Below are 13418 nucleotides of genomic sequence, written 5' to 3' on the forward strand. Positions count from 1 at the left end.
ACCCCCGGGTCAATAAGAAGTTGGACCTAGTTCATGCAGGTCTTCACCGAGCACTTCATTACCAGCAAACGGTGCCCCAGGATCGAGGAGAGCATCTTCAGAGTAGTCCAGAGAGAAGGAGGGTCCATCTGGGGCTACATCAAGCGGTTCAATGATGGGTGCTTGAAGATACCGTGACTGGACCCCATTGTGCAGCTTGCGACAGCCAAGAGAGCAGTGACACACAAAGAGTTCAAGTGGCACATGGTAGTTAGCCAGCCCGCAACTGTAGCTGAATTCCTCAAGCTCGCGGATAAATTCATGAGAACAGAGGAGGAGATCAACCAAAGGACCGAAAGCGGGATCGAAAAAAGGAAGAGGGAAGGTGAGCCCTCCCACCTAGATGACAGGAGGAAAGATCCAGCTCGGGAGACGAAGCCGAGCCAGCCGTTCCGAGCTCCCTTAGCATCTCGGACGGACTACACACCCTTAAACACGAAGCGGGCTGAGATCTTGATGATGATCAAGGACGCACTGTATGTAAAGTGACCACCTCGCATAAAAGGGAACCCCAATGAGAGGAACAAAAACTTGTACTGCAGTTTCCATAGAGACCACGGTCATAGTACCGAACATTGTAATAATCTCCGAGATGAGATAAAGGGACTCATCCATCGCAGGTACTTGAGAAAGTTTGTACAACGTAATAATAATAATAATAATAATAATAATAATAATAATAATAATAATAATAATAATAATAATAATAAGACAGGTTGGCAAGGGGAGCACGGTAAGGATGCCTCCAAGTCCAGCAGCAGGCCAGCCGAACCGTCTCAAAGACAGTCTCTGAAAGAAAGGCCAGTTCTGGGAACCATCCACGTGATAGTGGGAGGTTCAGTAGTAGCGGGTTGTACTTCGGTAGCAGCCTACGCGTCAGTTCGTGAAGCTGCCCAAGAAGAATAGAGCCCTCCGAAGAGGCCGAAGATAGAGGAACCGATTTTCTTCACAGAAGATGATGCATGAGGGGTCTACTACACCCACGACAATGCGCTTGTCATCAAACTAATGATCAGCGACTTCAAACTCAGGCACGTGCTTGCTGATTCAGGTAGCTCGGTGGACATTCTCTTCAAGTCGGCGTTTGACCAGCTTTAGTTGCAGAGAAGCGAGCTGAAGCCCGCAAACACACCTCTGGTGGGCTTCAGTGGAGAGGAAGTCAGGCCCATCGGGAAAATAACAATACCAGTGGAAGTTGGCACACAGCCCTGTGCGGTCAGACTCAACCATGATTTCCTGGTGGTTGCGATCCCCTCCCCATACAATGCCATAATAGGGCGACCAATCACTCTTGTCCTACGGATAGTGGTCTCCACCTACTATTTGGCAATAACGTTTCCTACAGACTTCGGTGTGGGAGTAGCGCGGGGCGACCAACTTGAGTCATGTAAGTGCTATGTCGCCGCCCTAGAGGGAAAAACCAAGGTGGCTGACGACCTCAAACTGGAGCAGCTTACGAAACAAGGTGAAGAATGAGCTTCACCCATAGTAGAAACGGTCGCAATCCCAACTTCAGTTGCGGACTCGGCTCGGACACTACAGATCGGTGCTTCCGTCCAAGAACCTTTATGAATCGAATTGGGGAGTTTCTTACTTCAAAATTTAGATATTTTTGCATAGTCCATGGCTGATATGCCTGGAATTGTCCCCAGCCTTATAACTCACTAACTTAATACTGACCCTATAGTCAAACCCATTAGACAGAAGAAACGCAACTTAGCCCCAGAACGCTGGAGGGTGATCGACGAGGAGGTCGAAAAGCTCCTCACAACAGACTTCATAAGGGAACTTCATTACCCGAGTTGGGTAGCCAACCCAACGCTGGTAAAAAAGGCAAACGACAAGGGGTGCATGTGTGCCAAGTACACCGACTTGAACCGAGCTTGCCCGAAAGATTGCTTTCCACTCCCCAAAATTGACCGCCTAATGGACGCGACCTCGGAACATGAGTTGCTAAGCTTCTTGAGCACCTACTCGAGCTACAACCAAATCAGGATGGATCAGTCCGATGAGGAAAAAACCACCTTCATAACCAAGTTCGGCCTGTACTGCTACAAGGTCATGCCCTTTGGACTGAAGAATGTTGGGGCGACCTTCCAGAGGCTCGTGAATAAGTTGTTTTAGCCCTTAATTGGCATGAAGATAGAATGTTATGTAGATGACATGGTCGTCAAGAGACGATTTTCGCATGAACTAATACAAGACTTAGATTATGTCTTCCAAATTCTGCGTCAATTTAGCATGAAACTAAACCCAAACAAATGTGTCTTCGGAGTCACCTCGGGTAAATTCCTAGGGTATATCATCAATCAGCGCGGTATTGAGGCCAACCCAGACAAGATAAAGGCCATCCTAGATATGAGACCACCCCGAAAGTTAAAAGAGGTTCAGAGGGTAAATGGCCGCATAGCCGCTCTGAGCCGCTTCATGTCCAAGACGGTAAACCACTGCCTGCCTTTCTTTAAAGCAATTAAAGGCAAAGGGTTCGAATTGACCTGAGACTGCTAGCTCGCGTTCGACGAGCTAAAGAACTACCTCGCTAGTGTGCCAGTCTTAACCAAGCCTGAGGAGGGCGAGGTCTTGGAACTATACCTCTCGGCAAGTAATGAGGTGGTCAGTTCGGTACTAATAAAAGAAGTAGATCGGGTCCAACGACCCATCTATTATGTTAGTAAAATTTTGCAGGGAGCAGAGACGAGATACCCGCAGATAGAAAAACTGGCATACACATTGATAATTGCAGCTCAGAAACTCCGCCCATATTTTCAAGCTCACACTGTCATCGTCTTGACTAAGAAACCTCTGAGGCAAGTCTTGCTCAAGCCTGAGGTTTCCGGTCGACTGACAAAGTGGGCCATCGAGCTCAACGAGTACAACCTCCAGTATAAGCCACGAACTGCTATTAAGGCCCAAGCCTTGGCAGATTTCATCGACAAGTGCATGTTCAGCCTCAAAGTCCCTAGGTCGGTTGAGCTTGAGATCCCTAGTTCGGGTGAGCTTGGAGTCCAGGCCAATAGAGTCCGAACCCCGTGAAGTAGCAGCTAGGGTGGCATCTCTCCTTGTTAGGCCAAACACGAACTGGAATGAGGAGCCCTAGATCCTTCACGTAGATGGCTCCTCGAACCAACAGGGCAGCGGGGCTGGAATAGTCCTGCGCGGCCCAGGTGGCACAAAATTGGAATACGCACTACGATTTGAATTCGCGGCATCCAACAACAAGGCAGATTACGAGGCATTGATAGCCGGGCTAGCCTTAGCGCAAAAGGTAAGAGTGAAACACATATTATCTACAGCGACTCCCAGCTTGTGGTCAACCAGGTTACAGGAGAATACGAAACACGCAAGCTAACTATGATTGCCTACTTGGAAAAGGTAAATGAGGCTCTACTCAACTTCCAATCACACTTCATCAAGCAAATCCCGATGTCAGAGAACACTGAGGCCGACGCCCTGTCCCAGTTAGCCAGCATCAGTTACAACGCCATGAGAACCATGTACATAGAGGACTTACCTCGGCCTAGCATTCTCAGTGGGGCAGAGGAGGTCGCTCCTGTCCTTAAAGCAGAGTCGAGCTGGATCGACCCACTCGCAAGCTTCTTGCTAGATGGGACCCTCCCTGCGGACCGCAATGCAGGGTGCAGTGTCAGGCAGCCAAAAGGGTGTAGTGCCAGGCAGCCAAATATGTCATAATAGACGAACGGCTGTGTCGACGGTCCTACACGCTCCCCTACCTGCATTGCTTGCGACCTGCCAAAGTTGAGCTCGTACTCCGCGACACTCATGAAGGTCTGTGCGGCGGACACTTGGGAGGTAGGGCCCTCGCCCAGAAGGCACTTCGACAAGGGTACTACTGGCCAACGATGATGGCAGAGGCCATCGAGCTCATCAATAAATGCGACAAGTGTTAGAAGCATGCCAATATCCACCATCAACCCGCCGCCAACCTCAAGTACCTCACCAGTCCATGGCCCTTTGCGCAATGGGGCATCGACCTCCTAGAGCCATTCCCGCTAGTAACAGGTGGAAGGAAGTTCCTAGTGGTGGTGGTAGATTACTTCACAAAGTGGGTAGAAGCTGAAACTCTCGCAACAGTTACAGCTTGAAACGTACAGAACTTCTTTTGGAAGAACATAGTATGTCGCTTCGGGTTACCTCAGGTACTGATCTTCGACAATGGCAACCAGTTCGAGGACATCAAGTTTTAGGAATGGTGCCAAGATATGGAGATTCGGCAGAACTTCACATCGGTCGTGCACCCGCAGGCAAACGGTTAAACAAAAGTGATGAATAGAGCTATCCTCCGCAGACTGAAAGCACGACTAGACCGAGCTACCAAGTGGTAATCCCTGCGGAGATCGAAGTACCTACACTGCGACTAGAAGCATATGACGACCAGAAAAATTGAGACGAGCTACGTGGCAACCTTGACCAATTGGACGAGGTAAGAGACCTCGCATACATCCGGACCGCAGCTTACCAGCAAAGAGTAGCTTGATACTACAATGCCAGAGTAAAAATGCAGAACTTCCGCGTCGGCGACCTGGTTCTCCGTAAGATCATGGCACCCGAGCCCAGCGTGAGCAAACTTAGACCGAATTAGGAGGGGCCCTACCGAGTAAAGAGAACGCTCGGGGGAGCATACGAGCTTGAAACATTAGAGGGAAAACAAGTATCCCAAGCGTGGAACATCGTTAATTTAAGACGATACTACCTATAAATCACCAAGCGAAGTGGACTAGGAGTCACTATCAGAGCCTGAAGGTTAGAACGACGAGCTAACAAGGACCTCGGCACCATAAGACTTAGTCACCTCTTCGGCATGGATACGCAAAAGCAAATGGTCAGTTCGACAATATAGTCATCAGAGGCATATAACAAGGACCTCGACATCTCGTCATCAGAGGCATATGGTCAGTTCGACAATATAGTCAGTTCGAAAAAAAGAGGGTTAACTTAATCAAAAGAATTTTTTATTACAAAACATTGTTTACAATCCAAAAAAAAAAGATTCCAACAGTTCGACAAATCTCAGTCCTCACCCTCGGAAGGCACGTCAACGATATCCGAGGGTCCTGCCTCATCCTCAGAATCCGATTCACCATCAACCGTGTCGGCCATCTCCTGAGTAATGCGCGAAGTAGTTATGGCGTTGATGTTGAGCTCGAGGTACGTATTCCTAATCATCCACAGGCTCAGTTTAAAACCCCTTCTATACGAACCCACCATCAGGTCGTCAAAGCGCGGTGAGGTGATATAACCTTCAAGGGACTTCTTCTTGGCATCTGCCCTGAGAAAAGATATGTCCTCTCCCTAATATCCTCTTGAAGGTATTCGATCTGATGCTGCAAGTCCAGCCATGTGCTTCACCACCACTCCCATGGCCTCGGTGTCTCTCTAAGACCTCGTCAGCCTGGTCTATGTAGCGCGAGAAGCTGCTTCGGCAGCCCGAGAAGCCACTTCGGCAGCCCGAGAAGCCACTTCGGCAGCCCGAGAAGCCACTTCGGCAATGCGAGAAGCCTCTTCGGCAAATCGTGCCCCCCTCGAGCTCCTTTCCACTTGGGCCGCCAAGGCATGGATGGAGGAGTTCACCTACCAAAAGGAAAAATAGCGAGAATGTTCAAAGAACAATAACAAAAAAGGCAATGACAAGGAGCCCAACAAAAAGTCGTTGACTTACCACCATGGCATAAGAGGCAGCATGCCCAGCTACATGGTTCAAAGGAAGCTCAGTCCACATCGCGACCTCCTCAAGGTAAATGACCTCCCTACTTTTTTGAAGAGCGTGGTTCGGCGACAACACGCTCCTGAACTCGCCTTGGCCTCCCGAGCCTGAAGGCCCAACTTGCGTATAAGCAATCTCAGCGTAAGGAGGAGCCTTCGTATAAGCAATCTCGGCATAAGGGGCCCTCGCCGCTTCTTGCTCTAGAGGGGCCATCTCAAGCTCCCTGTGCGAATCCACTGAAGGGTAGCCCGGTACCTCGGGCTCTGCATCTCGGGGCAGTTCGGCACGAATCTGTTTGGCAACTCGCTTCCTCCTCTTCATGGCATGAAACAGGTTCCCATCGTGAATATTTTCTGCCTCCATCACACCTGCAAAAAGAGCTCAGCATCAGGAAAACGAAAGAAGGGAAAGCAAAACAAAAGGCAAGCTTCTGAGCAAGGAACCTATCCGAACTCAGGCCAGGCCTGGATGAGTTTGGCCTCCGTCAAATAATGGTGGCATTTTAGCCCAAGCCGGGCCCATTCCCGAAGGCCCTTTGCAGTCTCCCTATCAGGCGTAACACTGGCATCGGGGGCAGCCATCCCCCATCCGGTTTGGAACGGCCACCCGCTGCACTTCGCACCCCGAAGTACTCCTGTTTCCACACTGAAACCTTGTTGGGAAAATCATGTAAAAGCTTGAAACCCGGGCGAGGAGATAGGTAGTACGCCCACCTATGCCCGGGAAGGGGATCCGCTTGTTTCTTAAGCATTAGAATGGAGGAAAAGATCTCCAAGTCTAAAGGCAAAATCTGTTCGCAGAAGAGGGAGATAGTCCCAACCAAATTACAGATAGAATTCGGGTGGAGTTGGTCGACAGTAACGCCGAAGTGGTTCATAACCTCGACGATGAGGGGTGGAAAGGTAGGCGCAACACAGCAACGAGCTGCTCCCGGAATATCACTAAGGGAAGTCGCTCGAGGGTATAAAGTAGGTATACTCCATAGGCATGTTGAATTGGGTGATGAGGGAGTAAAACCCCTCAGGCGTCATGGTTGAGGGCCCAAACTTGTCCAACATCCGACATCGACGGGAGGACACCAAACTACCCGAAGTGATTCGGCCTACAAGTTCGAACTCTTCCTTGAGCTCTACCTCAGGTTCACTAAGGCTATCGGGGGTTGCAGCTTGGTTCGTAGAACCTACATCTGACCCCCTCGAAGAGCTATCTGAGTTGTCCGAGCTAGACATCGGAAGGAAAAGAATACCAAGAAGAAAGCACTGACTCACCCGGAGAAAGCAAACGAACTACGGAAGGTGGACGCGAGCAAAAAACTTGAACGCGAGCTAAAAAACTTGGACGCGAGCTAAAACTTGGACGCGAGCTCAAGAAGCAAACGCAGGAGAATGGCAATGGAAAGCGACTAGGGGTCCCCCACTATTTATACCCACAGTGACCGAAAACCGATGGTTCTGATCGAGGCAAATCCAACGGCCCACGACCAAGCTGACCCCATGCCTCCTAAGACAGAGACATGATTGGCCGCACATCTTTTGAAACTGAAGCAACGCCGGCGCACGTCTACCCGCATTGAAGGCTGCAGCGACGCATTTTTCAAATTTGAAATAACGCCCACTGTCACGTCTCCTAGTGATGCATTTTTTAAATTTTGAAATAGCGTGCGTTGTCACGTCTCCCAGCAATTGAAGATCGATTGGCGCATTTCTTAAATTTTTGGTGCTCGAAAAACCCAAAAATCTCTTGACAAACTCACACTTCGCGCCATCAATCAACCGGTTCGAAGTACGGGTCAAATCCACCCACCACCTCGCAAACTCCCCGCACCAGGACAAGCCCCTTAGCGCGAGGAGTGGAGGGCAATTAATGAAGGAAGATTTAGCCCGACCTCTTGACCACCCAACACGTGGTAGAAGCAACAGCTCGACATGGCAATACGCTCAAGGCACGAGCTCCAAAAGGAGGAACCAGCGATCCGAGTTCCCCAAAAGGAGCCCAAACTCTTCCTTTGACCCGAGCCTTACGAGGAGCGCAAAGGGCAATAACCTGAATTGGCCCACCCTAGGGCAGTTCGAGCCACACCTCTATCCGAACTCAAGATTTCACCTCGCACACCATTCCAGCATTGTCTCTAGGCCGCCAAACTGGACATCCGTACCTTACACCAAAGGAGTCTGTATCCTGAGGCAGCGCACCTGACTGACTTAGGATCTGACGCTTGACAGCCGCACTTCAATGGCCACCTACCACCTACCACCACCACCTCCAGTCACAGAGATGGCACCGACAAAGAGAGCAGTGGCGGTTACCTGCCCCAACAGAGGTGATGACACCCGAACTAACAGAAGCGCAGAGGTAATGATACCCGACCTGATAGAAGCTTGAGAGTGAGTGCGCGAAGTGGTTATAAAAGGCTCTCTTCCCCCCAAGGAGGAAGTATGTAATAACTTTGCGCCATCTGATTTTTTATCTTGCTTTTGAAAAGATACTAACTTGAGCTTCGAAGCACTCTCACCGGGTTCCTCCTCAAAGACTACTATATTTCTTCCCCATTTTAAACACCTTTTGCTCCAATCAGAGGCAAGATCATCGACAATTAAGACCAACATTTAAGATCGCCCCCGCCCAGGTAAGTATGTTTCATTCCTCTATCTTTCACTCTATTTATAATGCTTCGCTTCCTCCGCTGTTAAATTCCTTAGCCGATGTGGGACATTATACTAACTCCAACTAGACTGGTTAGATTTAGAGCCTCTCAGCTGGTTATTTAATCCCCCGCGTCATGCTTTTTACCCAAGTTTCTCTTCTAGCTTTTGTTTTTGGGTGAAGATAAATTAGTAGATTAAGAACTAATATACAAAGTTTGACACAGACAACAGACAGGAAAACCATTCCTCCCCAACCTCAGAACAAGCTCGACTTGAGGTAACAGTCTGTTTCGTCGATTCATCTATCGAAAAGCTTGAAGCTTAACACAGCCCACTATAATCCAAGAAAAACATTGCCAAGGCTCTTAGGATAACTCTATTACCTCCCCAGGAAGTCAGGAACACTACTGAGATTTGTCTGGGTTATGAATCAATTGAATCACTAGACGGAAAAGAAATCCATATTTAGGAAAGAAACTAGAAATGAATCTTGTAATTGATTTGGTAGGGTGCGCCAGGCCCGTACAGTAGTGCAACGCATGGGCGACGCGCGAGATCCCTGGTAGCAAGCTACCGTAGTGGGTTCTCCCCATTAAAAGATTAATTTAATATCTTGTGGACCGATGGCCCACGTATCAGATATTAAACTGATAAGAACAGATACTACACTTGATCTTAGCCAAAAGGCCGAGAAAGGTATGCTCGGCTACATGTCTTCCATCAATATTTATAGTCCGCGCTACCTCCTCGATTCTTTTCACCATCCGATGTGGGATTATATATCCAATAGCCTGTCGTCACTCGTCACTGTTCCCTGTTTGGATCTTCGAAATCCATCACGGGTCCTACAGATAATCAATTCCATTGAGCTAAAAACCAGCTTGTACACAGTTATACATGATACCTCAATCAAATAGTTAAATGTCCTCTCTTTGATTGTGATTATCCAATCCTGTGCTGTGTTTTGGGAATTGGGGTTTGCCTCTTCCTGTTTGTCTTCCAATCCTCTCTCATTCTCGTCTTCTTGAACGGAACGGGAAAAGCCTGCTTGCTCACGTCGGCTCTGAGCGGCTACCTTTCTCCTCCGAGGTGATGCAACCAGGACAAAGCCTCCGACGCTTAACTTTCTCGTCCGGACTTTCAGCTCAGGGACTGTCATCTCGAATCAGGCATCGATGGAGAAGAAATGGGAATGAACGAAGAGGGAGAGAGACCATTCCATGAAGTCAAGAAGAGCAGCTCGATATGTCTGTAATTTGTCATCCTTGACGCATTCTATCCCTCCATTGATTAAGGGGATGCAAAAAAGTGAAAAACCAAATCAAGATCAGATCGGCTCAGAATCGAAGGGATTTTCCTTTGAATCCACCCCATAAGCTGCCACGTCAAAAGTGGATTATGGGTTACCGACTGCACCACAATCCCCAGAAACGATTCCCCCTCGGACTGTTCTTCCTCTTCCCAAAACATACTCCCTCTGATGCTCTGAAAATCTAATAATATTCAACACAGAAAGGAAAAAAAGAACAAATTAATCTATGAAACCACGGCGGAAAATTACAAATAAATGTCAGTCGTCAGTCCTCCTTCTGTGGGTGTGTGGGAGGTGGTTTGGAAATGTTCATGTCAACTACAAGACCAGAAATTGAAAAATCAAAAATAATTGTAAGGATCAAAAGAGAACAGAAAACGGCGAACTTCGCTCTGGATTTAGAATTTAGAGTGCCAAGACAAAAGAAAGCATCCGGCGTCAATGCTGAACAATTCAAGAAACAAACCCGAACTCAGACTGACCCGAAAAAATACGAAACATCCAAACGATCGATCATCCCATTTCACCTCTCATCACCAATCTTCTCCTTTCTTTTACACCCTTAAGAGTTAGAATCACCTGTATGTAAAGATCAAAAGTTATACAATCATCCTTACAACTTATGTGAACTTAATTAAAGGATCTAATAAGTAGAAATTAGGAGAAAAACGAAAGTGGAAAGCGGGTGTCAGATCGAACCATATCAATCCGAGGCTCCGAGAAGAATTTGTGAACTCATGTAACTTTCATTAATTCTTTAAGAAACTTAGTACAACTGTCACCTTAAAAAACCAACGCGACCCCTCCACGGATTACAAACAGGCCCAAAAAAGGTCCTGCCTACTAACTCCTTGCTTTGCTAAAATATCAACCATTGCATTGCATGATCTCCTACTCCATTTAAATCTGACTTCAAAATCCCACTATCATATAATAAATATAATACATTAGTATATATGTATTAAGAAATTAGTACATAATAGAAACTACCAGAAATTAGTAGAAATTATATAATAGAATTAATTTCCACTAATTGGCCAATAAACTATCATATAATAAGTATAAAAAATAAGTATATATTGACCAAGAATTCTAATAAATTAGTATAACAGAAATCGATAGAACTTAGCCAAAAATAATCACTAATTTCCATAAAATACGATAAAATAAATGAAATTAGTATAACTTTATAATGTAAAACCAATTCAGGGTCTTTTCCACATCTTTCACAGATATTAGATTCCCCTAACCCTCTTTTGGAAAGGTTTTCTTTTATTGCTATTCCCTCTACACAACATCTCCATATGAAGTGTTTTAGGTTCAGTTGACAAGCTCCACACAAGATTCCAGAATTTGTTACTTTGCATGGGTTCTAAATTATTTTCTAAATTTTCTTCTTGCATTTGTCTGGCTAGAAAGTAAGCTGATTTTACTAAGAACTTTCCATTTTTTCTACCTAACCAGATTAGCTTATCATTCCATGGGTTAATTGGGATATCCAACTCCAAAATTTTTTGGGCATATGCTGGAGGAATAATGGAGTTTATGAGATCAGAATTCCAGCTTCTATTTTCCTGGTTGATTAGGTCCGGCACTAGAAGGTTTTCCCAATCTTTTTGTCTCGGACCCATTAATTTAAAACCTTTTATATTTGGGATTCAACGGGTCATCCCAAATTTTAATAGTTAATCTATTACCCACTTTCCAGTAAATACATTTTTCTAATATTTTCTTTCCCTCCAAGATGCTCCTTCAACCCCATGAGGGCTGGCTTCTCAACTTAGCATGGGGGAAATGATGCTCAATGTAGTACTTTGCTTTTAACACTCTTGCCCACAAGCTTGTTGAATCAGTACAAAACCTCCACACTAGTTTAGATAAAAGAGCAAGATTAAAAGATTTAGAGTCCCTAAAACCTAACCCCTCATTTGATTTACTTTTATAGATCTGCTTCCAGTTAATCCATCTTATCTTCCTTTTTGTCCTCATTGTCTCCCCACCAATTTTTTTTTTCTTTTGGATTTTAGTCAGAGTTACAAATGCTCTTTGGTAGAAGGAAGCAAGACATAATAGGTTCGGATTACAGTACTATGGACAGACTTCATAAGGATCTCCTTTCCTGCTTGAGATAGGAGAGATCCCCTTCAACCTTTGAACCTTTATTTTTTTTCTCTTTCTCTTTCATAGATAGAAAAAAAAAATGGTGTGTTATCATTCTAATTGATTCTTTCTAAAGCAGATTAGAAAAAAAAAATGTTCCCGTGCCCATTGCTTATTAGCTTGTCAGGTTGGGAATCTAAGAAGAAACTGCAAGATTGTGTCTGAAAATTGAAATTCCTTTCACAATCTCGCCATCTTTGACATAACTAAAGCTCCATAGCTTCTTCCCTTGTCAAGTGGCAACCATGAAAATAGAGTAGTGGACTTATTAAGTTGGGCAAGCAGAGGTTGTACTCCTCATCTACCATGAGATCTTCCGGTGCTTTAACTCAGAATCAGGCCGGTGTATAAAAATAGAGACTATGGATTGAAGAAGTTAAGTTAGTTTCTATTCAATGCCAAATTTATAGTTGATTACATGTACATGTGTTCAAGAGACAACTATAATAACCATTTCTAATGACAGTTGTAGTAACCATTCACATGAATTCAACATGTGTCTAATAGGGCCCCTCAAGTTGGAGCATGGGGTGGAACAATGCCCAATTTGAGAGTGATAAGATGAAAGGAATCCCGTCCTAAGACTTTTGTGAGGATATCGGTTGGTTGCAGATGTGATGTAATGAAAGCAGTAGTAATGTCGTGGAACTGAAGGTGTTGTCTGACATAATGGCAATCTATTTTGATATGTTTGGTGCGCATGTGAAAAACGAGGTTGGCTGCTATGTGGAGAGCTAATTTGTTGTCACAGAATAGTTGCATTGGTTGGGAATGAGTGAGGCCCAAATCATGAAAAAGAAGTTTGAGCCAAATAAGCTCACTAGTAGCAGTAGCCATGGTCCAGTATTTAGCTTCAACAAACGAGCGTGAAACTGTTGATTGTTTCTTGGTTTTCCATGACAAGGGGGAAGAACCAAGAGTAGTAAAATATCCAATGGTGGATCGCCATGTAGACGGGCACCCAGCCCAATCAGAGTCACAATAGGCTCGTATGGAGAGATCACATGACAATGATAGAAGGATACCGTGGTCTGGAGAAGATTTCAGATAACGGAGGATGAGCATGGCTGCATCCAAATGTTGTTGTCGTGGATTGCCCATAAATTGGTTGAGTATATGGACTAAGTAATAGATTTCTGGTCTAGTAATGGTCAAGCATATCAATCGACCGACCAACCATCTATACTAATTTTGGATTGGTTATGGGAGATCCAGAATCTGGTCCAAGATGATATTGTTGCTGAATAGGAAAGGCACTTGGTTTAGACCCAAGAATACCAGCTTCTTTGAGGATGTCAGGGTGTATTTTCGCTGGTTGAGAAGAATTCCTTCATTGGAACAAGAAACCTCAATTCCTAGAAAGCAACTTAGGGACCCAATGTCTTTTTTAGGAAAGTAGCTACTAAGATGTCTCTTGAGTGCTGAGATGTTGGTTGGGTCATCACCCGCAATTAGTAGATCATCCACATATGCCAAGACAGCCATGAAACTCCCAAATTGGCGCAAAGTGAAGAGTGAATGGTCAGTAGAGGATTGAACA

General features: G+C 45.7%; 1 long non-coding RNA gene and 1 other non-coding gene across 2 annotated transcripts; both read right to left on the reverse strand.

Moving 5' to 3' along the window:
- Positions 1-4991: 4991 nt before the first annotated feature.
- Positions 4992-7908, reverse strand: LOC148869292 (uncharacterized). The gene is made up of 3 exons (XR_016106682.1): positions 7030-7908; positions 5717-6129; positions 4992-5628 (listed from the first exon to the last, which is right to left on the reverse strand). It is a non-coding gene; the product is annotated as an uncharacterized LOC148869292 (long non-coding RNA).
- Positions 7909-8910: 1002 nt separating this feature from the next.
- LOC148869293 (U2 spliceosomal RNA) lies at positions 8911-9106 on the reverse strand. Its single transcript, XR_016108531.1, has one exon. It is a non-coding gene; the product is annotated as a U2 spliceosomal RNA (small nuclear RNA).
- Positions 9107-13418: the final 4312 nt, after the last annotated feature.

Source organism: Nelumbo lutea, chromosome 2 (assembly GCF_056320005.1).
Source record: "Nelumbo lutea isolate HS-2025 chromosome 2, American lotus-T2T, whole genome shotgun sequence".
In the NCBI taxonomy this organism is placed as follows: Eukaryota; Viridiplantae; Streptophyta; class Magnoliopsida; order Proteales; family Nelumbonaceae; genus Nelumbo; species Nelumbo lutea.